At 39.9% G+C, this 26,026-nt stretch overlaps 1 protein-coding gene across 1 annotated transcript in view; it reads right to left on the bottom strand.

Annotated features, from left to right (window-relative positions):
- MAOB (monoamine oxidase B) overlaps positions 1–26,026 on the bottom strand; it is a 118,239-nt gene that overhangs the window by 91,690 nt on the left and 523 nt on the right. The window lies entirely within an intron of this gene.

Here is a 26,026-nt window from a genome sequence, read left to right as displayed (position 1 = left end):
TGGATCCAGGGCCTTTCTACACCACCAGCATCCCATCACAAACACCATTGACTAGAAAGCCTCCTCTGGCCCCTCAACACAAACTACCTATTCATGTGTGTGTGTGTGTGTGTATATTTTTTTTTAAATGGAGTTTTGCTCTTGTTGCCCAGGCTGGAGTGCAATGGCGCGATCTCGGCTCTCCGCAACCTCCGCCTCCTGGGTTCAAGCCTTTCTCCTGTCTCAGCCTCCTGAGTAGCTGGGATTACAGGCATGTGCCACTTTGCCCAGCTAATTTTGTATTTTTAGTAGAGACGGGGTTTCTTCATGTTTGTCAGGCTGGTCTTGAACTCCCGACCTCAGGTGATCCGCCCACCCCGACCTCCCAAAGTGCTGGGATGACAGGCGTGAGCCACCGCGCTCGGCCACAAATTACCTATTCTGTGATCATCTCCACATAAAATTAAATCTTGCAGCAAGGCTAACATTCCAAAAGCACTTTCCTGGAGTCTTGCAGTCCATCCCACCCTGGCCTCTGCCTTCCTGAGAAAGGAAAGATCCTGCCAATATGGCTGCAAAGAATTTCCTCCCCCATTTCTTGCTGCTCTGAAAACAACTCCCTCCTCCCACTTCCCAAGTGCTAGCCTCTGGAAGTTACGTTACATGGACTTGTCTCAGAGTCAGAGATATTGAGGTTCTGGCAAGATTTCATCTTCATTTTTCATTCCAAGTTAGGACTTGGAAACCCAAAAGTCCCAGGGAGCTGAGTAGAGTAGCAGGTAAAGTGTGAGATGGGCAAGTGTAAAACAATAGCCAAGAGCAAGGGCTTTGGAGAGCTGAATAAAAACACTAAAATCAAATTTTAAAACACTGGCGAGCCAGCCCCAACTTGTGAGAGATTTGGTCCATGGGCTACCAATTTAGAACCTCTGATCTAAGCTACCATCTGGGCCTCATTCCATTAATAGGAATGTGGCTTCAGCAAAGGACAGACACCATTTTCCTGAGCCCTCACAGATTCAAGTCAGCTGCTTGCATGGCTCCAAAGATGGAGGCTCTTCCTGTTCCCCAACAGGGCTTTCTGTCAACCCACTGAGGAAATTCCTCCTTCCTGTATGTGAAGCATATTTACAAAGTAGGGGTTACTGACAAACCTGAACCAATACATGATCAAATCCTACTGATTTTCCCAGGTTTCCTTCTGCCTTATTACTTGGACCCAGTCATTGGGCTAGGAGCTCAAACCTAAATCCTGGGCTTCATGCTTCAGTCTTTCAGGTTCCGTATCCCATGTTACCCATGATATCCTGCAATATCTAGCAAGACCTGCCCTCTGCCAATCTGTCTAGCCTCTTTTCCTTCTGCTCCACATCCTACACTCTGGCAACACTGAACTCCTTTCCCCCCATTGTGGCTCTTTTCACACTCTGCACTGTTTAGTGTTTCCAGGCATTTATTCTGCTGAGATTTCATGTAATTCCACCTCGTCCCCCAAAACCAGTTCAAGTGTCACCTCTTCTAGAGAATTTGCCCTAATCAGGCCCCAGGGTGTGTTAGGACTCCCTAGTGTAGATTTTCCACAGCAGTAAATACTTTATCCCTTATTGGACCACCCATAATAAGAAGGAGGATACCATGGCTGGCTAGGAGAAGGCAGACTGAGGCAGAGTTTGCATCTAAATCCACAAGAATCTTTTGGGGAGCTCCATAATTTTTAACTTTTCACTCAAATTATTTTTGGAAAGAGGCTTTTCCTGTTATTTCATACCAACAGATTGGAGATAGGTTGAAACCTTTCCATGTCTGGCCAAAACCCAGCTCGTGGTTTGATGAAACGATTTAACAAAAGCCAAAACAAGCTGCCAATGTTTGTGAAGACAAGGCCTCAAATGGAATGCAGATGAAATTACTTATACCTTTATTAGATTCAATCCCTTCGAGATAATTTATACTTAAAAAAATAATCATTCTAGATCTCAACGAGATGCCCTGAATGCAGTTGTCAGGGTCAAGCATCAGAGGAAGACCTGGCATACAGAAATTACCAGTAGTGCAAAGATTTAGAGAAAAACAAAATATCTATTACTGGTTGGGCAAATTATTACAGGGCAGCCTGTGGCTGAGATCTACTTTCCCCATTCACTTTAGGACATCTGCTCAGTCGCCCCAAATGAAAAACAAATCCAGGTGTTTTAGTCAGAATATCGAGATATCATGTTGAGTGGTAGGTCCCAACTCTTGCCAATCGAATTGTTTTAATTAATTCCTTATGTTAAATTGGCTTCATACGACTTCGAAAAAGAAATTTTAACATCTGTGCAAAAATTAGACATCTTTCATATTCTGGGTCTGCCATGGACTGAGTGATAAAACTTGTTCCTTCTTTAAATCTCAAATTCCTGATCTGTAAAAAAGTAAAAATGTTTACTCTTATCTCGTAAAGTAACTGTGGAAAAAATGAGGTAACATACACAAGGAACTCAGCACAGTGCCTGTTACATGGCAAATACCCAACAAATATTTGTTCAATTAATGAATGAGTCCAACATCTTAGAAAGTATTTGGTTTGAAATTGGAAGACTTAGGTTCTAACACCATTCTGTCTCTGAGGCACTGTGGAATCTTGGGCAAGTAATTTCTTCTCCTAATTCCAGTGTATAAAATGGGGACAATACCTTCCAGACAGAGTTGATACTAAGATTATATGTGTAGAATTACTTGCATATATTGGACTTGCTGCTGCTGTCTGGTGATGAGCAGGCTGGGCCTGGGAATTAATGATTCCTCTACTTTTCCTGCACATTTATCTGCCTACAAATGATTATTGACAACTTGGGACTTTTTACAGCATCTCTCATTATCCTTGGATCCAATATAGATGATTTATCTATAGATCAAGTCTTACAATATTGGTATAACCATCTAGCTTTCAATATTCCTTCAAACTATGCATCACACACACACACACACACACACACACACACAATTACTGAGTCTAAAACCACTCTCTTTTTAACCTAGTGCAAAACAAATGGATAATTTGTGTCATGGATTGGATGAATGTCCATCAACCATAGCAGAGAAGACGTAAAGCAATTTTTTCTGTCGATAACATTTTTATTATAAACCTGGAGCAATCTGAGCAGTATCTTTTGCTTAATCATCATCATAAAGAATACTTTAACATCTCTTTTCTGAAATTAACGCCACTGTATTTGACAGATGCCTTCCTAACATTAAATGAATCATATTTTTGAACAATAGTTTTTAATTTTCCACTGTACAAAATGGCTGCTTTATATCTTTTCTTCTTAAACTTCCTACATGACACCATCCCACCTCCATCCCTCTTCAGCTGATGATGATGCCTCATTTTTATGGAGAAAATGAAAGAACTTGTTCGTCTTTTCATAGTCAACCCACCTATACACACACCTTCACCTGTGCCTGTATGTGAAACTTTACCTCCTATGACTTAAATGAAGTGTTCTTTCTTTAAGGAAGCCAATCCTCTCCACAGTTTTTAGATCCCATCCCCATCAGCGCTTCGATCTGCTAATCATATATTTTCTCTCCTGCATCATCAATTTCTTCTTCTGTCCTGGATCATTACTATGAGCACATGAGCATGTTCTGGTATCTTCCATCTTCAAAAAATATGTGGTCAAATACCTCCCTTTCCCTTTGAATCCCTTCACAGCACTTCTTCAAAGAATAATCTATACACACTGCATGTATTTCCCCATCTCTATTTCCACAACTCACTGCAGTCAGACTTTCATCTGTACTATTTCACTGAGACTGCTCTTGGCAAAGATGTCAGTGATTTTCATGTTGCTAAATCTGGTGGGCACACCTTTGTCCTTAAATGACTTGTTCTCTTAACAGTATTTGGTCATGCCTTCCTTCTTGACTCACTGTCTTCCCTTTGTTTCTGAGCCACAGGCTTCCATGGGTTTCTTCTCTAACTCATTGTTCCTTCTTAAATGCCTTTGCTGGATTCTTCTCTTCCCAATCTCTAAACATTGGAGAGTCCTAGGACTCCATTTTTGAGCCTCTTCTTTCCTCAGTCATTCACAGGTGATCTCAACCAATTCCGTAGCCTTGAAGCTTCAGACTTGATATGTAAATTGCCTACTTAATTGTGCCTTTCTTTATGTAATAAACATGTCAAATATAACATGTCCCAAACAGAGCTTTTAAGTTTTCTCTCCCAAATCAGTTCCTTTCTAGTCATTTCCATCTCAATAATGTTAACACAATTCACCCAGTTGTTCAGGCCAAAATCCAGGAATTGTCCTTGTTTCTTTTTCTTCCTGACCACTCTGGCCTCCAATCAATACATCAGCAAGTCAACGTCACCTGAATACAACCATTTCTCAGCACTCTTACTAATACCACCTTGGTCTAAGACAATATCGTCTCTCTTTGGGACTATTGCAAAAGCCTGCAACTCCTTCAACTCTTGCCTTTCTAAGATTTTAAATTACACATCTCAGGGTATCTTTCAAAACAAAATTCAACTGATGACACTTCTGTATTTCAAATCTTCTAAGGACTTCCATTTCAAACAGGAGTCTCACCCTGTAACTTAACTTACAGGGCCCTATATGACCTCACCCTTGCTTAGTTGTCTTTCCTACCACCCCTTGCTCATTCTACTACAGCCACATTGTTTTTCTTTCTGTTCCTTGAAAATGGAAGGTTGTTCCCGCCTTAGGGGATTTGTAGTAACTGTTTCCACATCCTGTAATGCTCACCTCCCTGACAGGTACATATTCAGGATCACAGATCTCAGTTTGAATGTTCTCTCTAAGGAAGAGGCATTCCCTGACTCTGCCCCATTACTGCATCCTATTTTACTTTTCATCGATTAACTTATCACTAGCAGTACTTTGTAGGCAGCTAAGTATTTATTTTGTTGGTCCTTTTGGTAATTTATTATGTGACCGCCCCCCTCCCCCACCAACTAGACAATAAGCTCTGTGAAAGCAGAGATCTTGCGTGTGTTATTTCCTGCTTTATCCCTAGCACCCGGGAGAATATCTGGCATGTAGCCATCCTCAACAAATATTTGTTGCTGGCAGGAAAGAATTCAGACAAGTCAATTAATTCACCTCAGAAGGATGAAGAGCAATTCATTTTGCAAAGAACTTACTCTAGTGGGTCCACCAGAATGCATTTCTACTCAAAATCTGACATATCAAAAACGTATTTTAATGTCAAGGTGACTGTTTGATCACAGGTGTCCTCTAAAATTTTTAGTCCTAAGTTTTCTGTTCCAAATGTTTCTTTAACTACAAATTTAATACAAAATTTTGTCAGGGAGAAAATGTAAAGTACCAGAACAGAAGGGTCGTTTTCCACCCGAACAAGGATTCAAAACAGACCCCCAAATATCAATAGCATAATGTCAGCTCCATCACTTATCTGCCTCATGTCTAAAGTCTATAGTTTCTTTTCACCAGTAACACCATTTTGGGCACTTGTTGGAAAACTAAAATGCTTCCCTTGCTGAATGTCATGTAAGTGCCTGAAATTTTAAAGAGTTATTTTAAGGGCTTTGTTAATTATTATTTCCTCTGGGGTATTTAAATTCTAGGCCTGCACTGTTAGATTATTGAACAGAAAGATACCTGTTCAATGCTGTACTAGCTACTTACAGAAATTTCTTACATTTTAAATGTATTTTAGCATTATGCTCCAGCTGAAACGTGTGTGTGTGTGTGTGTCTGTGTGTGTATGTGTCTATTTTTAAGTACTTTGAACAAACTCTCTGTATTCTCAAGCTTTGGGCATAGTCCAAAATTGTCAAATGAGTCAGCAACCCAAGTTGAAAGGTAAAGCCTCTTGTAACAGGAATGGTCAATTCCATCATGCTGAAGGGAGGTATAATCCAGACCTGAGAAACCTGTGCTCCTTTACAAATTCCTCCTGAACAAAGAAGTAAATCCTTTGTCAACTTAAAATGGCAATGCCACCCCTTACACCCACAGTTACAAAATTACAACATTTTCTATATCTTTAGTGACAAAATTCTAAATCCAGAATATTATGCAGTGATGTTATGTTCTTCTGTGCTTCTTTGTCCCTCTGGATTTATGTTTGATTTTATGAGTCTTTATTTCCTTTACCCTGTATTGTATTTGTGGGGTTCTCCATGTGTATTCTTAGTGCTATGTCTTACTATGTCCATCTGTTATCTCATGCTTCCCCAATTCCTGGTCTCTCTTAACTGACCCAAATTCAAAGCCAATAAACATTTCTTTTCACATTTGTTAACTCAGCTGAAAATACAGAGATTTGGGAGTCATCTTAGGAAAAGTGAGTTTTGAATCCACTGAGTTTCACTAAAGGTTTGTGAAAGCAGTAGAATCACAGCACAAATTTTACATACACTAATACCATACAGAAAATATGTTCAAGGAAGTCTACTTACTGGATTAGGCCACTTTAATTGCAGTATCAGGACTCACCCTGTGGCTATTGGCCATACACCTGGGTGTGAAATCTGTACACTGGAAGTAGTTGGGACACTCACTGAATACATGCACCGGAAGGGCATAAAGGCTCTTAAAGTCAGAGAAAGCAACTCAACGGCTTGGCTAAAACATTTCTTTTATGAGTTACCTACCCAGTTCAGAAACATAAACATAAACAAACACTGGTTCATTCAGGAAGAAGAATGGATTCCACCCCATATTCTAACCACAAGTCAAAAAAATGAAATAAAAATAACCTCTCCAGAAAATATAATTAAATAAGAGACACAAGAAAAATATTTGACTTTGCCAGCAATTAAAAATGAAAAATAACCATTTTTCACCTCCCAAGTTAGAATACCACATTCACTCTCAATTTGGAAAAGATTGATAAAGCAAAGGATGCTATTCAGTGATCCCAACAGTGTGACGAAACAAAGTTGGCTGGAAGAGGAAGAGTAACTGGTAAAGTACTTGAGAAAAACAATTTGGCAGTATCTATCAAAGACATTAAACTGTACGTATTTTAAAATCAGGAATTATTACCTTATGAGTCAATCTTAAGGAAATAATACCAAATATGGGAATAAGTAATTATTTCTGAATATATTTAGTGCACTGTCATTTATAATAACAACACACACACAATACATAATGTCCAATAGTCTGGTATTAGTTAAGTAAGCTATGGTATGCCTTATTTGATGTTACTTAAATTATGTTCTTAAAGACTGTAATAATATGGAAAATGCTTATGTTAGAAAATCATACATCTTTGTATCTTTGAAAAATACAAAATCGTGTCTATACTATGACTGCAAATATAAATGTGTGGTTGGTACACCTGTGCACAAACACATAGCCAAAACAAATGTATATATTTTTAAGAGGCTGGAAAAAATACATACCCAAGGTTAAGAGTAGTTGTCTTTAAATGGTAGGTCTTTAAAGTAAATTTATAAAAATAATTCACCCAGAATTAGTTGAAAAAACCCCTATTTAGTCATGATACCACAGGGGCAATTTCATTTACTGGACTATTTGCTGAATTATCTTTACAAATTCAATTTTCTTTATAAATTTATACTTTTGAGATCCCTAAATTAAGCACTTAGTCACATAATTGCAAACTTCTCTATAAATCACAGTCCACCTTCCTTTACATTGCTACTAACCCACTCTATTTCAGAAAAATAACCGATACAAGTAAATTGATAGAAATGCTGTCCCAAAGGTCAACTACTTGGTACGTTATGAAATTTACTTCAATTACAGGCTAATGATCAGATTGGGAGATGTAGAGAAAGATGCATATTATTTTTTCAAAGCTAGGGAGCTATTTCTTTTAATTGCTGTTTTAACCTGTTTTAACACCACCAATACATCTCTATTAGATTACGGTGTATCTTGGAATTTAATAACATTGTTTATATTATGCTTTTTAAACTGATGAATACAACATAATTATTGTTCATCAATTAAGGAACTGAACTTGGCATCAGTATCTGTAACTGTAGGCTAAGGAAAATATTTACTACATGTTAAACATAATGTCGAAATATATGCATATATAAATATATTCATGTAGGTAAACACATTTCATACATGCATACATTAAATATATATGTATTTTCTTTAGTTGGAGTTTTCATGTGAAACATTTTGTTTATTTTATAAACAAATTTATATACAATATATGCATACATTATCTGTAAACACACATATATATATATTACTTACCAAATGCTTACTGTTTAGGATAATTGCTTAGGATAATCATTTTCTTAGTGATAAATGTTTGAGCTTCATTGGTCCTGTGCCATTTATGAATGGTAAACTAGAATGTGTCTTAATTTCCATTTAGTTTGCATTTCATTCCTGGATGCTTACCTTGTTTCAAATTATTTTCCAGGAATACCTACAATCCAGGAAACAATCACCTCAAACAATAGATGGACAAACTTTGATGAGTGGATTTATTCCTGCCAATATGACATCTTATTTGGGCTTTGGGCTTAACTACATAGAGGAGATTTAGGTTTGATTTCAACACTCAAGATGGCCCAGAGTCAGCTTTCAAAGGATGGGAATGATATGGTTTGGCATGGTACATGGATGCTCTACTTAACGTTTGGAACTGGGTCAGAACTAGCCAGAACTGGGTCAGCCTCAGGACAGCGTCTTACCTAAAGAAGCTGAACAGGCTAAGAGTTTTTCCCAAAGGATCTCTCCCAGCACCAACCATCTCAGAAAAGCATATGAGAGGCACAGGCAACCCAGTAATCCAGGCATCTCTACCCTTTATCCAGGAAGCAGCACAAAATGATAACTTTGTAGGTGTTCCTGCACTATGTGACATTCAGTAAATCACTGCAGATCGTACTTTAAACTCTTAAGAGGGTGATCCTCAAAAGGTTAAACAAAGAGTTACCGTATGATCTAGCAGTTTCGCTCCTGGGTATATACCGAAGAGAAATAAAAGTATCTCCACACAGAAACTTGCACAAGAATGTTCATAGCAGCACCATTCATAATAACCAAAAAGTGGAAAGAACCCAAATGTCCATCAACTAATTAAAAGATAAATAAATTATGGTATACCCATATTATAAAATATTATTTGGCCTTAAAAAGGAATGAAATATTGATCCGTGCTACAACATGGATGAACCCTGAAGACATGATGCTAAATGAAAGAAGCCAGACACAGAAGGTCACACAGTGTTTGATTCCATTTGTATAAAATGTTCATAATTGGCATATATCCAGAGACAGAAAGTAGATTAATAGTTGTAAGGAGCTGAGGGATTGACGGTGGTGATGGGGAATGAGGAATGACTGCTAAGGGATGTGGATTTTTCTTTTAGGGGGACGAAATGTTCAAAAATTACATTGGAGTGATGATCATAAGACCCTGTGATTCTATGAGAACCCACTGAATTGTACATTTGAAATGGGTGAATTGTATGTGAATAATATCTCAACAAAGCTATTATTTAAAAATCTTATGAAGATAAAATTTTAGAACCAATAAGATTGATTATTATTATCATTGCTCTTTCAAGTGATTCAGAGGTTTTCATGAAAAATGTAGCAGGTATTGTCGATGTTGCACCCATATTCCTTCCTCATTCACTTCTACAAACAACCATTGTTTACTTGAACGACAGCGACTGACTCTTGGCCCAAAAGCTTTTTTTTTTTTTCTGACTGTGGGCACTAATGTAGTTCACACAGGTCTGTCAGACGAGGAAGGACCCCTAAAAGTGAATTTTAAAATATATTCGGAAGAATGATCAAAAGTTACCTAAGTCACGGGTACTAGGAAGACTACACGCGAGAGAAGCAGGTACAAAGGCCAGAGGCTGCAGATTATTCAAGAACTTCAAAGTGGATCAGGGTAGCTACAGAGCCCTAGGAAGAGTCACGGGAAACAAGGCATCCAAAGTATGCCGAGTTCAGGTCTTCAGTGTTTCTGGGCCGTAACCATCATTTCAGACTTTATCCTGTGGGTAATGGGGGTCATGGAAAGATCTGAAGCAGAAGAGTAAACCTCATGATATTTACATTTTAGAAAAATTGCCCTTCCAGGAGAAATATGTGAAAGAAATACACCAGGCTGTTAACACAGGTCACCTCAGGAGGGCAGGAATGAGGTGAAGGTCAACAAATATTTAGCTTTGTCTTTGAACAACTCTGTTTGCATCACTTCTGAAAATAAATATGTTTTGTGACTAAAAAATATCCAATCTGTTTTTTTCCCATTCACAAGTTGTAACTCCTTTACTGTAAGAATGAACTAGAAGGATGAACCTTGAGGATGTTATGCTAAGTGAAATAAGCCGGACACAAAAGGACACATTCTATATGATTCCACTCATATAAGAACTGAGAGCAGTCAAATGCATAGAGACAGAAAGTAGAATGATGGTTGCCAGGGGCTGGGGAAGAAGGGAATGGGGAGTTATTGCTTAATGCATACAGAGTTTCTGTTTGAGAAGATGCAGTGGTTCTGGAGATGGATGGTGGTGACAGTTGTACAACAATGTGAACATACTTAATGCCACTAAACTCTACACCTAAAAACAGTTAATACGGTAAATTGTATGTTAGGTATATTTTATCATAATAGAAAAACAAAATGGACTGGAGAAGGACTAGACCAAATGATGGGACACAAATGAGCAGACTCTGGGAACTACAGTGGTCCACATGAGGAACACCAGATCCAGAAGGGGCATGGAGACAGTTAAGTGGTTACCACTGTGGGCAACTGTGGGGAAATCCGGGAGACAGCGTGGAACACACTTTAGCTATCCTAAGAGATGAGGAAGATGGGTTGCTCATCCATCAAATCATGTTAGTCATAGACTGATAGCTGCTTTTGGGGAGACATTAGCCCCACTCCCACTGCTCACCTGCCTGGGTTTGAGCCAAGAAGAGTTCCAGTGGCCAGAGAAAGCCTGCAGGCAAAAACTAGCATCAGACAGAGGCCTTAAGTTCATGTGTATGAAAATAAGTGCCAAGGAGATTTGGTGGGATCCCTGCAATGTCTGCTACAAATGTCAAGACTCTTGGCTGGAAACCTGGCCAGAATATGATTCCACTTCCTGAAACCGGAAACATTAGTGGCCAAAGAAGTAGAAACAGGCAAAGGAAGGGAGCTGGCAAAGGAGACTGGTGGAGCACTAGTGATTTAGGAGGGAAGCAGGAAATTGTGCTACCATGGAAGTGATGAGGAGAAGTGACGTTTTAGAATGCCCAGTTAATACATAGCCCAAGACACTAGAAATTCTTTTCTTAGATCATGGAAAGTATTTTAGAAAACAGTATTAGTTAAATAACAGTTTAGAGGCTCTAAACACCCCATACTGCACTGTACTACAAAACTCAAGTGTCAAAGATGGAAAAAACAATATTCAACTAGACAACAGTATGAGATAAGTGTTTCCACTCATCTCTTTCTTTCCTTTCACTTAATGTATGAATTATACAAACCAATATACTGCACAGACCACCTTATAGGAAGGCTGTATTTGTTGAGGAAAAAATTAGCATTCCTTTTCTTATCATGTGTACAAGAATTATATGTAACCAAAGTCCTTTAGAAATACCAGGCAGATATTGCTGTTATTATATTTTGCACATGTATTTTGTTTGTTCTTCACATACAGCTATAACTACAAAATTGAAAAAGCTCCCACTTAAAAAACTACTTGCAGATATCATTTTTCACCTGTCATGGAGGTCTTCACTGCATTTTTAAAATATTGAAAAATGATGCTAAAATTTATATATAGGATGCATCATTTAAAAACTGGTTTAAATTATAAGTGCTAATGCTTCTTTCTAAAAATCCTTTTTCTTCTAAGAAAAAGTATTCAAACATCTTTACACATAAATATATATTCAATGGAATTTTAAAATTCACTAATCCCTTTAATTTTAAAGATTACTTTTAAATGTATTCTCAAGCAACCTTTAAACCTACAGACTCCTTCCAAAGGATTTTATCTAGGGGGAAGGAAGCCAGATTTAAAAAAATATCTGTTTGGCGAAATATATTTTTAAAAGAACACAATAGGAGAAAAGAAATGTTTTCCCATTTTCATCAGCTTCTGCTAGTTTTCTGATCACAAACTAAAACCCAGAAATAAAGCAAGTGCACGCCCCAAATGATTTTTCTTCTACATGCAAAATGCTTTTACCTTTCCTACTTACTGTCATCTCAACCTCTTTGTATTTTTCCCCATTTCACAGACCTGTCCACTGGAAGCTCAATACTGTGGACTGGCCGACTGATTTATCTACAGAAAACTCATTTCCCCCTTGGACACATTCTCTATGAAGTCAGAGAGAAAGGAACAAGGGGAGAGAAGCAGGGCACAGGTGGTATATTTTGGATGTTCTGCCTTTTATCAACTAGGACCATGTGATTTCCTTTCAGACACTGACCGTTCCTGTGTGCGGCCCAATTTCTGATAACATAAAAGGCACGTATGATATTCTACTTATACCCCTTATAAGGCCAGAAATATCATACCACCTATGAGTAAAACTTAAAAAGCTAGCAGAGGACAGAGACTTGGAAAGCAAAGCCAAAGTGATCTTGGTATCCATTCTAACTTTGTCCAAAGGCAAAGCTCTTTCAAGGCACCGAGAGGCTTCTTTCATTTAAAAAGTACATTTTTGTGCATGCGCCAAAAATAAATAAGCAGAGAAAATGTAATTTCACATCAATTCTTGTGTGTGTGTGTGTGTGTGTGTGTGTGTGTGTGTGTGTGAATGTGTTGAACTAGAACCTGATTATTCATTCCTAGCACTTAGCATACAGGAGGCATTCAGTTAATGTTTTCTAAATGATAGCCTCGTAGCAGACAGACGGGGATAGAATGGCACGTTGCCAGCAAAGATTTCGGGTAGATAGTAAATACAAGAGGCTGAATCACAGGGTTGAAGACTAGCCCGCAATTTCCTTTTACAGACCCTTCCATAAACAATGTGCTTTTTCTTTCTCAGTCAGAGAACAGGATTCTCAAAGTGCTAACGGTGTCATAACACTAATGGTCTAGCTGCATAAAGTGTAGTTTGATGGGGTATGGGAAGGACAAGATCTCTCTCCCTCTATTATAATTTGTTTTGGAAAAGAACAAAGTGCTGTTCCCACTAGACTTTAAATAATGCTAAATTTTGTACAGCCTCTGACTTTTTCTATGCTTTTCTAATCATCTTCAAGAAAATGAGCTGGGAGATAATTCTGCCTTTGTCTCCCAGCCGCTTTGCGCTGCCGTAGTCTGAGCACCTTGCTTTGGTTCCCCTCCCCATGCTGCTGTACATCACTCACATAGCAAATAAGCAGTTGAGGGGTTAGCTTCCCCAGTGACCTGCATCCAATTTTAACAGAGACCTACTTAGAATCTTTAGGACCCCAAAGTGTATGATTCCTGTCTTTCTCAATAAAACAGAGGGACTTTTCTGTCAATCTCTAAACTTAGATTAAATGGATAGTTGTCTCTTCCGCCCTGTTGTAAAAACAATAGCAGATTAGTAAATATAAAATAAAATGAAAGGAAATAATTTTTCTGACTCTTATATCATTTTTTGAATCACATAGAAAATTAAATCTCTGGACATGCTGATTCAAAATGTTGCAACTCATTTAAACAACAGTTATTTCCAAGTAGCACAATCAAAAGGTCAAAACCCTATAGAACACCCCCTCACAATCGTGATTTCCTATCTTTCTAGTTCACTTGCTCAAACTGCTCTAATATAAATGTTCTTTAATGACACAAAGACCTCCAATCTATTAACATCTCCATTTGAATCTATGAACCAGCTTGCTCCCTCACAACCTCCCTTTCTCCCTTACCCATCAAGAACTCCATTGTCCATTTTTTAAAATAATCACTTTCAGCATTTTCGACACCCTGTGAGAAATCCTACAGGAAGCTGCATGAAATGGTCACAGGATAAGGGAAAGAATAGAGGTATGTGCCAACAGTACTATTTTTCTAAGAACCCAGAATCTGAGCTGGATCCAAAGTGGTGGCTTGGAAGAGATGGACAGCGTCCAACCTTCTGTATCCAGTCTTCACAGATTAGGGCTGTTTCATAATTTCTTTCTTGGTTGTACTGCCATGGATTTCTCCAATAAAGGAAGGAATCCATATTTCGAGCACTTCCAGAGCAGAGGCTCTAAATTTCAGCTCTGAATCAGCACACAGAGTGGTCAGAGAAGAATGGGATTCCCCAGAGAGTGTTTGGGCCAGCTTAGTGATCAACCTCTACCTTTCACCCTTACTTTGGGAGCTCTCAGGGCACCAAAGAGTGATTATCCAGAACTGATGAGGCTAAGCACCTTTTCCAGGCCCTCAAGGATGCCTCTTGCATCCTTGGTGGAGGCCATTAAAGAACATGGGTGGTGGCTCACGCCTTTAATCCCAGCACTTTGGGAGGCCAAGGCAGGTGGATCACGAGGTCAGGCGATCGAGACTATTCTGGCTAACATGGTGAAACTCCGTCTCTACTAAAAATACCAAAAATTAGCCAGGCATGGTGGTGGGTACCTGCAGTCCCAGCTACTCGGGAGACTGAGGCAGGAGAATGGCGTGAAACTGGGAGGCAGAGCTTGCAATGAGGCAAGAGTGCCACTGCACTCCAACCTGGGCAACAGAGTGAGACTGTCTCAAAAAGAAAAGAAAAGAAAAGAAAAGAAAAGGATATGGGAAAGGTCATGCCTTTTAATTGCTTCTCCCTTCAACTGACTGAAGCTTCATGATTAGAACATCTTGTGACATGCTAAGCAAAAATGCTGTTCAGTCATCCTCTGTCTAGCTTAGGATCCCCTGGTAAGCAGCATCTGGGAGGGGTTTGCACATAGAAGCTTTATCAGGGTTCAACACATAGAAAGAAAGGAAGCAGGATTGGGCAGAGGAAGGAGTTGAACTGAGAGATGCAATCACAACAGAGAAATCAATCAGTCCTACAGTGAGCTCTCAGGCTAATGTGGCCCTTCAGAGTTGTCCTGCATTGAAGCAAGAGGTACAAAGGCCTGGGTGAGTCAGCTCCCTTCAGTCAAGGGTGACTTTCAGAGAGGGACTTGGCCGTGAGCCAGCAGCAGCCAACACTCTCAGCAGGTCCTGAAGGTAGTGGGACAGCCTACTATAGCATCCACTATACAATGAGTGAAAGTGAAATTTCAACACTCTATGTATATTAGAATATAGATTCAAGTTCCAACTACTTAAAGCTATATTTCAAAGAAGAACATTTGAATTTGCTGGTTATCTATCCAGTAAATTCCATCACCAAATCCTCCTTCAGGGCCTCTGAGGCCCTTGAGGTGAAGTTGCTATCCTCCTTTTCTCTGTCTCATCTGATCCAGATAAGCATGTCTTTCTCAGCACCCATCACCCCTCAGAACATTCACCTCTACATATCTGCCTCCTTCTGCTTGGTGTACCCCTGAAAGATGGGCACATGTATTACCCATCTGTGTATTCCCACACCTAGCCCAATGTTTGGTAAATAGGGCACTCGATAAGGGTTTATTGAATGACTGAATGAATCAACGAATGAACAAATTTCTTTTTCTCCCCTGCAGAACAATGACATAGGGAAATACATTTGATGGAACGAGGACTACTCTTTTAGTGCACGCCTTTATGTGTATTTATCATCGGTGCTTAACAAGGTCTGTTTGATTTCGACTAACTGGCACAGAATAAAAGGGCTATTCTGAAACAGTCGACTCTATCTTATGGGTCTCCTAAATAAACTAAACTCTATCACAGGATTTGAATGCAAAATACAGAGGAAATTAAAATGTAACATGAAACAGCTGTTTGATCAGCTGTTACAATAGACTGTGAACAAAGGCTATATTCATGTTTTATCTAGATGGGTAAAAATAATTAATCACAGAAAATGGTTTGTTACACAGCTATCGACTTTCTTTTCTGCATGGAAACACAACAGTTATCTAATTAATGACGGTAAACTTTTGGAAGCACAGGCTAGATGGTAACCAATAAATTTAAAAGTACTATAAAAGTATATGTTCCCAGTAGATAATGGTAGGCATAAGGTAGTAATTGCAAAAAAAAAAAAAAAAAAAAAAAAAAAAAAAAAACAGCTTTCCTGCATGTTACAGAGAGCAAAATTTACTTGCCACCACTAAAATGTTCTAAAATGTTACAAAACTGAAGATATTTTTAATTTCTAGTGTCTACAACTTCATTAAATTATAACTGCAAACTGGTAAAGAATCTTGATTATCTTTGTACCATCTGGGGAACGGTTGGGTGGGGAGGAAATGTTGGTTTCCTATTGAAATGGCTAAGAACTCCATTATTACAATTCCATCAGACGGTAAATTGGTAAAACTTTCTTGGGGTGACAATTTTGCTATAATTATTAAATGCCTTAAAAAGGTTTCTAATATTTGTCTCTGGAAATTTCCTAAAGAAAAAATTAGAATTATGTGCAACAATTTAGGTTCATAACAGCTTTGTTGAAAATAGTAGAAAGTTTGAAAAAAATACAAATGTTCAGCAATAGGAGATTGATTTCAACAAGTTGTAATACATATGAACTAATGTTATAAAATTATGAAAAAACATTTAAAACATAGGTAAACATTCATAATATGTTGGTATTTATTTTTAAAGGGGATACAAGTAAGTACAGTAAATACAACATAAAGTTTGCATACAGAAAATATAGGTGGCAATAGTAACAGTGGTAAATATTTTATGGAGTTCAATTACGGATGATTTTCATTTTCTTTTTGCCATTTTCTATAATTTGCAGATCTTCAGAATAAACTTGTACTATTTCTGCATTCATGTTATTAAAAATGATACTCACACCTCTCTAAAAAATTTCCTCAAACTGTAGATCATCAAGATGGAATGTGATTGCTTCTTTCATTTCTATCAGTGGCCTTTCTTCTTACAAAATGTTTGAAGTAATTTTGGTTATTAACTAATTTGGTTATTAATTCTTCACTTTATCCTTCTTAAAAAAAGATGCTTTGCTGGATAACAAAAGCTCTTCCAATGAGCTTGTTTCTTTAATGTAGAAAACTGGAAAATAACCCAAAGAAGTGAGATATAATTTAAAGATGTAATATCAATACACAATTTAATACACACACACAACTGGGATCACAGGAATAAAAAGCAGCCCCAACTTCAAAATATGAAGTAAGGATTCCAAATTCAATTAAAAGAATCATTAAAAATGTTGGAGAGGTTAAGCAAAAGAGAGGATTATTTAGGCTAGAAGGAGAGCAAATAAAACTAAGGATTCAGTAGGACACCTTCATCATTGTGTACTTCTGATAAATGTTGATGAAGAGGAGAAAAGAATTGAAAATGGCCTAGCTAAGAGATGCCTAACGTAAGATCAAGAGCTCAAATTTCAGATATAAAGTGGAAATTAGATAGTATATGACATTTAAGATGCCATTAAATGGAGACTATGGTAAGATGACTAACATTTGAAAGGTCAGACCTACCTGAAGATGTTTGCTGGTGGTGCCCTCTCTCACAAAACAAAACATTTAAATGACAGGTTTTCTCATTTTTGTTTGGTTGTTTGTTTTTGAGATGGAGTCTTGCTCTGTCACCAGGCTGGAGTGCAGTGGCGCCATCTCGGCTCACTGAAACCTTCACCTCCTGGGTTCAAGTGATTCTCCTGCCTCAGCCTCCCAAGTAGCTGGGACTACAGGTGCGTGCTACCATGCCCAGCTAATTTTTGTATTTTTAGTAGAGACGGGGTTTCATCACGTTGGCCACGATGGTCTCTATCTCCTGACCTCGTGATTTGCCCGCCTGGGCCTCCCAAAGTGCTGGGATTACAGGTGTGAGCCACCGCGCCCGGCTGACAGTTTTTATATAACAAATAAGATGAACTACTCACTTTGTGTTTGAGATTGCCAGAGATACACGTTTTATCATTTAGTAAACTGGGAAGAAAATCTCTGTTTTTAGTTTTTTAAAGAAGAAAAAATGTAAATACCGTCATGTCCTTCAATCCCAATGATAAAAACTTTGGAGGGAAGTTTGCATAAAGAAAATATAGGTGGCAATAGTAACAGTGGTGAATGTTTTATGGAGTGCCTACAACTTCATTAAATTACAACTAATTATTGTTTGTGATACTTCTTTTCTGGATAGGCTGCCAGCAAGACAGTGAAGAAAGCAAAGTGCATCTTTGGAGACCTCCTTCTACTCATTCTTGCCTTCTTTCTATCCCCATTTCTCTTGAAACCTCCCTTGGGCATTCAGAATAACCCAATACATTATAATCAGCTGATCACCTCTCAACCTCTTCCCGAATTTCTATACATGTCTTGGCTTCCCTGGTTGTCAGGCACACAACCGTCCACCTTATTTTTATAGCATAAACTGTCAGTGCCTTCCTATTTCCCACAGCGGGAAAAACCTAACTTTTCGCTTTTTCAATCACTCATTTTTGGATCCTGCCCCACTCCTACTAACTTTCTTTCCCATGTCTCCCCATCCTTTTATTCTAGACAAGCTGAACTTTCTACTGTCCTGTAAATATAAATATCACCTGATAACTGAAGTCTCTGGTCCTATGATTTAAATGATTCCTCCCATCTTTAAAGCCTCTCTCTTCTCTACCTTCCCAAACCTGGACTGTTCTTCAGAACCTATTAAATTCTACTCCCTTAATGAGACTTTCTCCAACTCCTGGGGTCTTTAATGATTCTTCTAACTTAGTCCTTGGGTTCCACAGTTCAGAATTCAATTACGCATTATTTTAATTGCTCCTTATTGCGTGTATGTGCTAGTCTTGTGTCTCCATCTGCATTTTAAGTTTACTGAGGCTGGGGACTTAGCCTTACTCTTTTTCTATACCTTCCTTCAGTAAATAAATGTATGCTGACTTAGGAAACATTGCTAACAGGGAATTGGCTTTCTGTATTTTTATTTGCTGAGTTAACGGAGGAGGCTGAAGATGGATCCATTTTGTGAGCATGGAAACAGAAAGTAGAAATAGTGCATTCAAACTATTAGTGATTCCAACCTCCCACCCGGCACCATTTGATCAGGATGCCCTTCTGTTTGCATTTTCTCCTAAGGCTGAGGGCTCATCCTCCAGGACAGTAATTTTATTCAAAAGAAGTGGCTGTGAGGTCTGGAGCCAGCCCTTTTCCCTCTCTAAATGTGCTTTTTCTTGGATGTAAAACCAGGCGATCTTAACTAGTGTGTAAAACTCTAAAGATGTTTCCATCTTCAGTCACCAATGATTCTATTAAAGCAAAGCAGTTTTTAGCTTGGTCTTCTAAGTTTGTTCCTTGAACATTCAAAATCAGGAAGGAAATTTATACCATTGTGGCCTCCTCTTAGGGGAAATAACAACTTTTATGCAGACACATTACCAATAAATTAAGCCCAGCAAATGAGATCCTTGCAAAAGCATAATGGTACATATTTAACCTGAGCAAATTTCCAAAGCATTCTCTTGTGGGGCTAAAAACACTCATTCTTCAGACACATATTACACCTGAACATGGCCCCTCAATTTGGCTCACTTTTGCACCCTATAAGGGTATTCAGTCTTGCATGATTCCAGGGTGCCCTCAATTAAATACTGCCCAGTGACTTGTACAAATAACAAAGTGAACATTTATTGAGAATTGTAGGAGTTAGCCCAGGAACATTCCTCCACTTTTGAAGTACCAAGACAAATTGAAGAAACTTGGCTGAAGAAGTACCAAGACAAATTGAAGAGACAAGCTCTTTGAAAGGGCTTTTGATATCTAGCAGGGCATCTTTTGCAGAGGATAAATTGAAGAATTAATAACCACATTTATTTATTTATTTATTTATTTATTTATTTATTTATTGAGACAGAGTCTCATTCTGCGGCCCAGGTTGGTGTGCAGTGGCACAATCTCGGCTCACTGTAACCTCTGCCTCCCGGGTCCAAGTGATTCTCCTGCCTCAGCCTCCCAAGTAGCTCGGGACTAGAGGCATGCGCCACCATGCCTGGCTAAGTTTTTGTATTTTTAGTAGAGACGGGGTTTCACCATGTTGTTCAGGCTGGTCTTGAACTCCTGACCTCAAGCGATCCACCCACCTTGGCCTCCCAAAGTGCTGAGATTACAGGCTTGAGCCACCACGCCTGGACAATAACCACATTTATTAATAACAAAAATTCCCTCAAATATTTTTAAGAAGAAAGGCCACTGACATAAATGAAAGATGCAGTCACATTCCATCTTGGTGATTTATACTTGGAGGAACTTTTTTAGAGAGAGAAGAGTATGGTGTTTCTGGAAATATGAGTTGCAGAAATAATACATATTTGTTGTGAATATCTGTAAATTACAGAAAATGGAAAAAAAATGAAAATCATCCGTAATTGAACTCCACAAAAAAACTAGCCACTGTTACTATTGCCACCCCTATTGCCAAAGCTCCACATTTTGGGGAACAGATGGGAATTTGAACCCAAGTCCCAGGCCTCCAGTGCCCTTGTGTTTAACAGCTGTGTGATCTTCCTTCCCGTTCGTATAAGAATGTTTTACGTTTATAGTTTCTGACATATTTATCTCTTAAAATATATCTTAAAATAATCAGAGTTAAAGCTTTTTGTTTAAATTAAGCTGCTGACTTTCTCACATCATCTGTGTTAGTAAATCATATACAAGCCAAGAAAACAGGGCTTGGAAGCAGAATCCCTGTTACAGGCTAATGTTCCCTGAGTGTGCGTGCACGTGCGCGCGCGTGTGTGTGTGTCAGTGCATTCACATGCACAGCCACAAACCACTTCCTCAACCCAAAGTTTGACAGTGAGGAAGCTGGCGCACTGGCACTTCAGACCACTAGTTGCTAGCAGACATTTTGTCAGCCTGATGAACAATAATAATCAATATCTATTGTGTGCCTGCCAAATGCCAAGCCACGTTCCAAGCACTTTACATGTATTTTCTCCTTTTTTCTTTTTTCCTTTTTCTTTTTTTTTTGAGACGGAGTCTCGCTCTGTGGCCCAGGCTAGAGTGCAGTGGCCGGATCTCAGCTCACTGCAAGCTCCACCTCCCGGGTTCCCGCCATTCTCCTGCCTCAGCCTCCGGAGTGGCTGGGTCTACAGGCGCCCGCCACCTCGCCCAGCTAGTTTTTTGTATTTTTTGTATTTTCTCCTTTAATCCTCTCAGCCACTTTATGAAATAGATGCCATTATTATCCCCATTTCCAAATGAGAAAACTAAGGCATGGGAAGGTTAACTATTTTGTCCAAGGTGGCACAGCTAGTTAGTGGTGGAACCAGGGTAGACACCATGCTCTTAACCCCTAGGCTCTACGTAGCACTGCCCCTGTATGTATGGCAGGGAGCCTAGACCTCAATACCCAGTCAGAAGAGAAGGAAATTGTGGCCATTGTCAATGGCCAAGTCAAGTCTTAAGCCTGCCCTGGTGACTTCTGAGGACACGTGAGGGCCTAGAAATGGTGACTCTAATGGCAACTGGCTCTGCTCACACAGCCCACCAACCGGCCCCATCGCTGTGTACCAGGGGTGTTAGAATCAAGCAGAAAGAACAAGGCTTTACTATTCTTAACCTTCACAGAGCTTTTGTCATTCTAATCAAGCTCCTAACACCTTGCACAGCATGTAGACAATGCTTGATATGCTACCTTTTTATCATTTATTATTAAATATTATTAAATAAATAATATCATTTGTTATGAATGCATTTATTGTCTATTGTAATTAAGACAGGAAACAAGTGGCTTTAATGAAGACCAGATCAGAATTGGAATAACAGCCAGGTTGAGGTGAGGCTGAAGTACAGATCTAAGGCTTCCAGAATTTCTCCTGATGCGGAACCTAGTGGGTCTCACAGCCCAAAGTGAGCCTGAGTTCCTCAGGCTCCTTGTGGGGGGATAAAGGAATGGACTGAGTCAGGATGAGGCTGAAGCCAGGCAAGTCTCTCCTGATGCCTACAAGTATACATGGCGTCCTGTTGCCACCTTATCTATGCTGCACATCCAGAAAAATTACTGGTTGGTGAAAAGAAGTGATTATATAGAAATGCCTGTTTCTGCTCCCTTAGATTGAAAAACTCTACAAGACAAACAAGGATATATTTCCAAAAAGGTAGTGTAAGGCACCTATAAGCCAAAGCTGAAGTGATCACTGTTTATGGTCCTACATGTGCATTCTTTCCAATCCTTGAAACAAGTCGGCCAGGAAGGCATTATGAGTCTCATTTTAAAGATGAAGCAGCTGAAATACTGGGAGGTTATATACCTTTTAAGGTTCCATATACATAAGCGTAGGAAATGAGATTCATAACTAGTTTGTTTGACACTAAAACCTATTCTACACCCCCCCCCCCACCCCCGGCTTTTTTTTAGACAGTCTTCGTCTGTGGCCCACGCTTGAGTATAATGGCATGATCACAGCTTACTGCAGCCTCGAATTCCTGGGCTCAAGCAATCCTCTCACTTCAGCCTCCAGAGTTGCTGGGGCTCCAGGTGCACTCCTCTCTACCCAGCTTTGTGTGTGTGTGTGCGCGCACACGTGTGTGTGTAGAGCCATGTCTCATTATGTTGCCAGAGCTGGTCTCGAACTCCTGGGCTCAAGCAATCCTCCCATCTCAGCCCTCCAAGTTAAATCCTACGTTCTTTTAATATTGCTGTATTACCTCTGTCTATTCTTTCCTTGACTAGGACATACAAATTTCCAGGCACATCCGTATAATTATTATTTTTTAGGACATTCAAGTGGGTTACAGGAGCCCAGGGAAGTTCTCCATTTTTCTTCACCAAAGGTGAGGAAGAGGCTTTGCCATTAACACATGGGCCACATCTGCCCACCACACACCTCAACTCATGACCCTTTATGAGCCATCTCTGACATTCCCTGCCAAAGCCGGTACTACTAGCCTACAGCCAGTCTTGCTCTCCCTGCCACAAATATCACCTACCAGGTGTTGGTTACACTTTGGAAGTCTGGTTCCAACACTTCCAGGGATCTCAAACAAGTGCCTGCCACCCTCAAATGACCAAATCTCCTCTCCCAAGCCTGGCCAAAACTTTCTTGTTTCTGCTTCAAGTTGCCTTTTTTAGCTTTTATTTTGGGGATTGAACGAGAGCTATTCCAGAATTGCAGAAGATAGTTTCCATGGCTCCACCAACCCAAACACTAAAACTGAGAGATGGGGGACAGATGCAACATGCTGCTGTCCAGTTCCATGTGGGAGATGTCATTGCTCTGCCAAGTCTCTGGAGATGACCTGCCCCTTGGGTAAAAGAGATTTCAGTGAATACTCATTTATACACCATGCACATTTCTAAAAAGTTAGTCTACGACTATCCTGAAACTTTTAAAACATCAAGAAAGAAAGTTATGTATTAACCAGCTATCCTCCCAGTACGTCTCTGTTTATCCCAAAGGGAGTGATTAAAATTTGCTGACAGCTTTAAAAATTATCAGGGAACGGCCAGAATGTCGCAAGTTTAATAATTAACAAAGTTTAGAACCCAGAGTCAAATCCAGAGACTTTAAAACATAAATCATTGTGTTGGTCACCTACGAACTCGAACATTCTACACACTACACTCTCGATTTTGGCGATTTCATCTACTAAAACCTCCATCGTACACATTTGTAACCCCAATTTCGTTCCAACTGCTAGATTTCTCTCCCTGGGTGTCCTCTCCCAGAACCTCCAACTCTAGATGTCCTATCTATTCCCAAAACTTTCTCTCCCTCTTCTTCACATCCCCGTTTTGCTAATATCACCACCAGATGTGACACACGGCATTTGATGCATGGCACTATGTGAATAAAAAATCATCAGTGCCATTCGTTGTTCACAGAAAGATCTAAACCTTTCTGACATACAAGGCTCCCCACAATTCATCCCAACTGACTTTTCTAGCTTTCTCTCCCACCAGACCCCTCTGGCAACTCTCCACAATGAAGCTCTTAAGTTCTCCTACACGTTGCCATGTTCTTTCACAGTTTTGTGGTTTTGTACAAGCTGCTCTTTAGTTTAAAAATGCTTTCTTCATCTAGTCTCCTGGTGAATTCATATTCATCCCTTAAGACACAGTTCAGATGTCACCAACTCTGTGAGTTCTTCTCAGATTTTCTCAGAGTTTGATGTTCTCTCCAATCACCTTCCCTAGAACTTTGTATGTGCACTATTAAAGCACCTGTCATAGGCCAAAGAGTAGTAATTATTCTTGACTGTCTCCCACATCAGCTTGTGAGGGTCCCAGGAACAATGGCCCTGTATAAATCATCTTTCATTCCTTTTGGGACAAAATGTGGAAAAGGAAGTAAATGTTCATTGAATGAATGAACAATGAATCAATGAATGGACCCCTCCCAAGGCACGCACCACCTTCTACCTTGTATTGTGAGTATCCCATCTCCCTTCTTGAATTGACAAGTCTTCTGGGGCAAGAACAATATGATCCATTTTTGAAACCCCTACACAGTCTCCCTCAATTCCTATTGTCTGAATAAATGGATAAAAGTGTTGAGGAGCTTGTGCCATATTTCAGACTCTGCAAAGCTATTTTACTCACATTATTTCACTTGCCCTGTAATCTAGCAGTGACTAATTGGTGTTATCCCCATGTAGCAGATGAAGCAATTGAGTAAGACTGGGCTTTGGAAACCTGCTTTCTTGGTTCTTAGAACAATGCCTATTCCGTGGAATGTTCTTGAGAAAAGTCAGATCCACTCATCAGTACCTTGTTTTGATCAGAGTTTGGGAGGATGAACGCAGAGGTTTCACCACTGCTTGCAAAAATAGCTAAACCCTTATCTACCTTTTCCAGATGAGTCTAACATGAGTAATGTGATTGAACCTGAAGGCTTGGAGTATAAATCAGAAAGGGACAGATCATGAAGGGAAAATAGTAAAATCTGAACCCATTAGGCATACTTTAGTAAGAAAATGACTTTGGGGGCCTGAAAAGAGAAACTTCAGCTTCCGTAAGATGGGGTGCTATGCAAGGCAGCATCAAGAGGCACTTAGTAATATTTTCTAAAACACCTAAGTAGGTATGCTGTTAAGTCCAAGTTCCTCTAGGAGAGAAAATGTCAAAAATGCTGAAAGTAAACTGAATTTACACACAGCCTTGGCTAACCTCACCATGTTGTGATTACGCATCTATGTACCTGCAACACCAGGCACAGGGCCTGGCATGGGTGAGCTCACCTGAGTCTGCTAGACAGACATGGTAGCCTGAGATCCCACCCAAAGGGGAGGAAGGCTGGAGCAGAGGCAGGAGGAGGGGACCACGGTCAGCACCAAACACCCAATGCCTTGGTTTTTTTCTCCAGTCACAGGATAGTCAGAATAACTCTGCCCTGCCCTCCTGGCAGGGAGCAAGGCCAACCCCTACTTCCCGAAGGCTACTTGAGAATTCCTTAAGGCAAGTCTTAGGTACCGCATCGGCGGGTCTGAAGGTGTCCTAATTACTGCTCAAGTACTAGGCAGCGTTAGGAGGTGGGCCAAAGCATGCCCAGGGGGGCATTAAACAGGCTGTACTGAGAGCATGGTTGATTCCCATTGACCCCTTCCCTTAGGATCTGCCAGATCCTCCACAGAGGGTGTGTGCCCCCACTACCCCCATCCCTTCTTCTGGCTTCTATTTTTCGGTGCCCTTGGTATGTACACAGCCCCCTGTGGCTGAGGGGTTAGTGTCTGTCCCCATCCTTGCCAAATATGGGCTAGGCCAGAGAGCAAAGCTGCCGTTTGGCCACCCCGCACTAGGAGTGGGGTGGGGTGGAGCGCGGGTGGGAGAGGGATAGGAGGAAAACAGGCATTTGCCAAAAAGGCACTGCAGCCTCAGGTTAGATCCATGACAATCACAGAATCTCAAAGAATCAGGAGGGCCTGGAAAGTCTTTGGCAATCGATTGGCCAGGCTCCAACCTCTTCTGTTCAAGGTCGTTTTCGCGATGCCAGGACAACACCACGATGCGGTGCATGCTTGCTCCAAGCGAGGGTGCGGAGTGTCCAGGTCAAGTTGGAGCAAATGACTGACCTTTGTGCCACCTCCC

This window comes from Chlorocebus sabaeus, chromosome X (assembly GCF_047675955.1).
Source record: "Chlorocebus sabaeus isolate Y175 chromosome X, mChlSab1.0.hap1, whole genome shotgun sequence".
In the NCBI taxonomy this organism is placed as follows: domain Eukaryota; kingdom Metazoa; phylum Chordata; class Mammalia; order Primates; family Cercopithecidae; genus Chlorocebus; species Chlorocebus sabaeus.
Note: the sequence above shows the minus strand (reverse complement) of the source record. Positions and strands in the feature narration are given on the sequence as shown.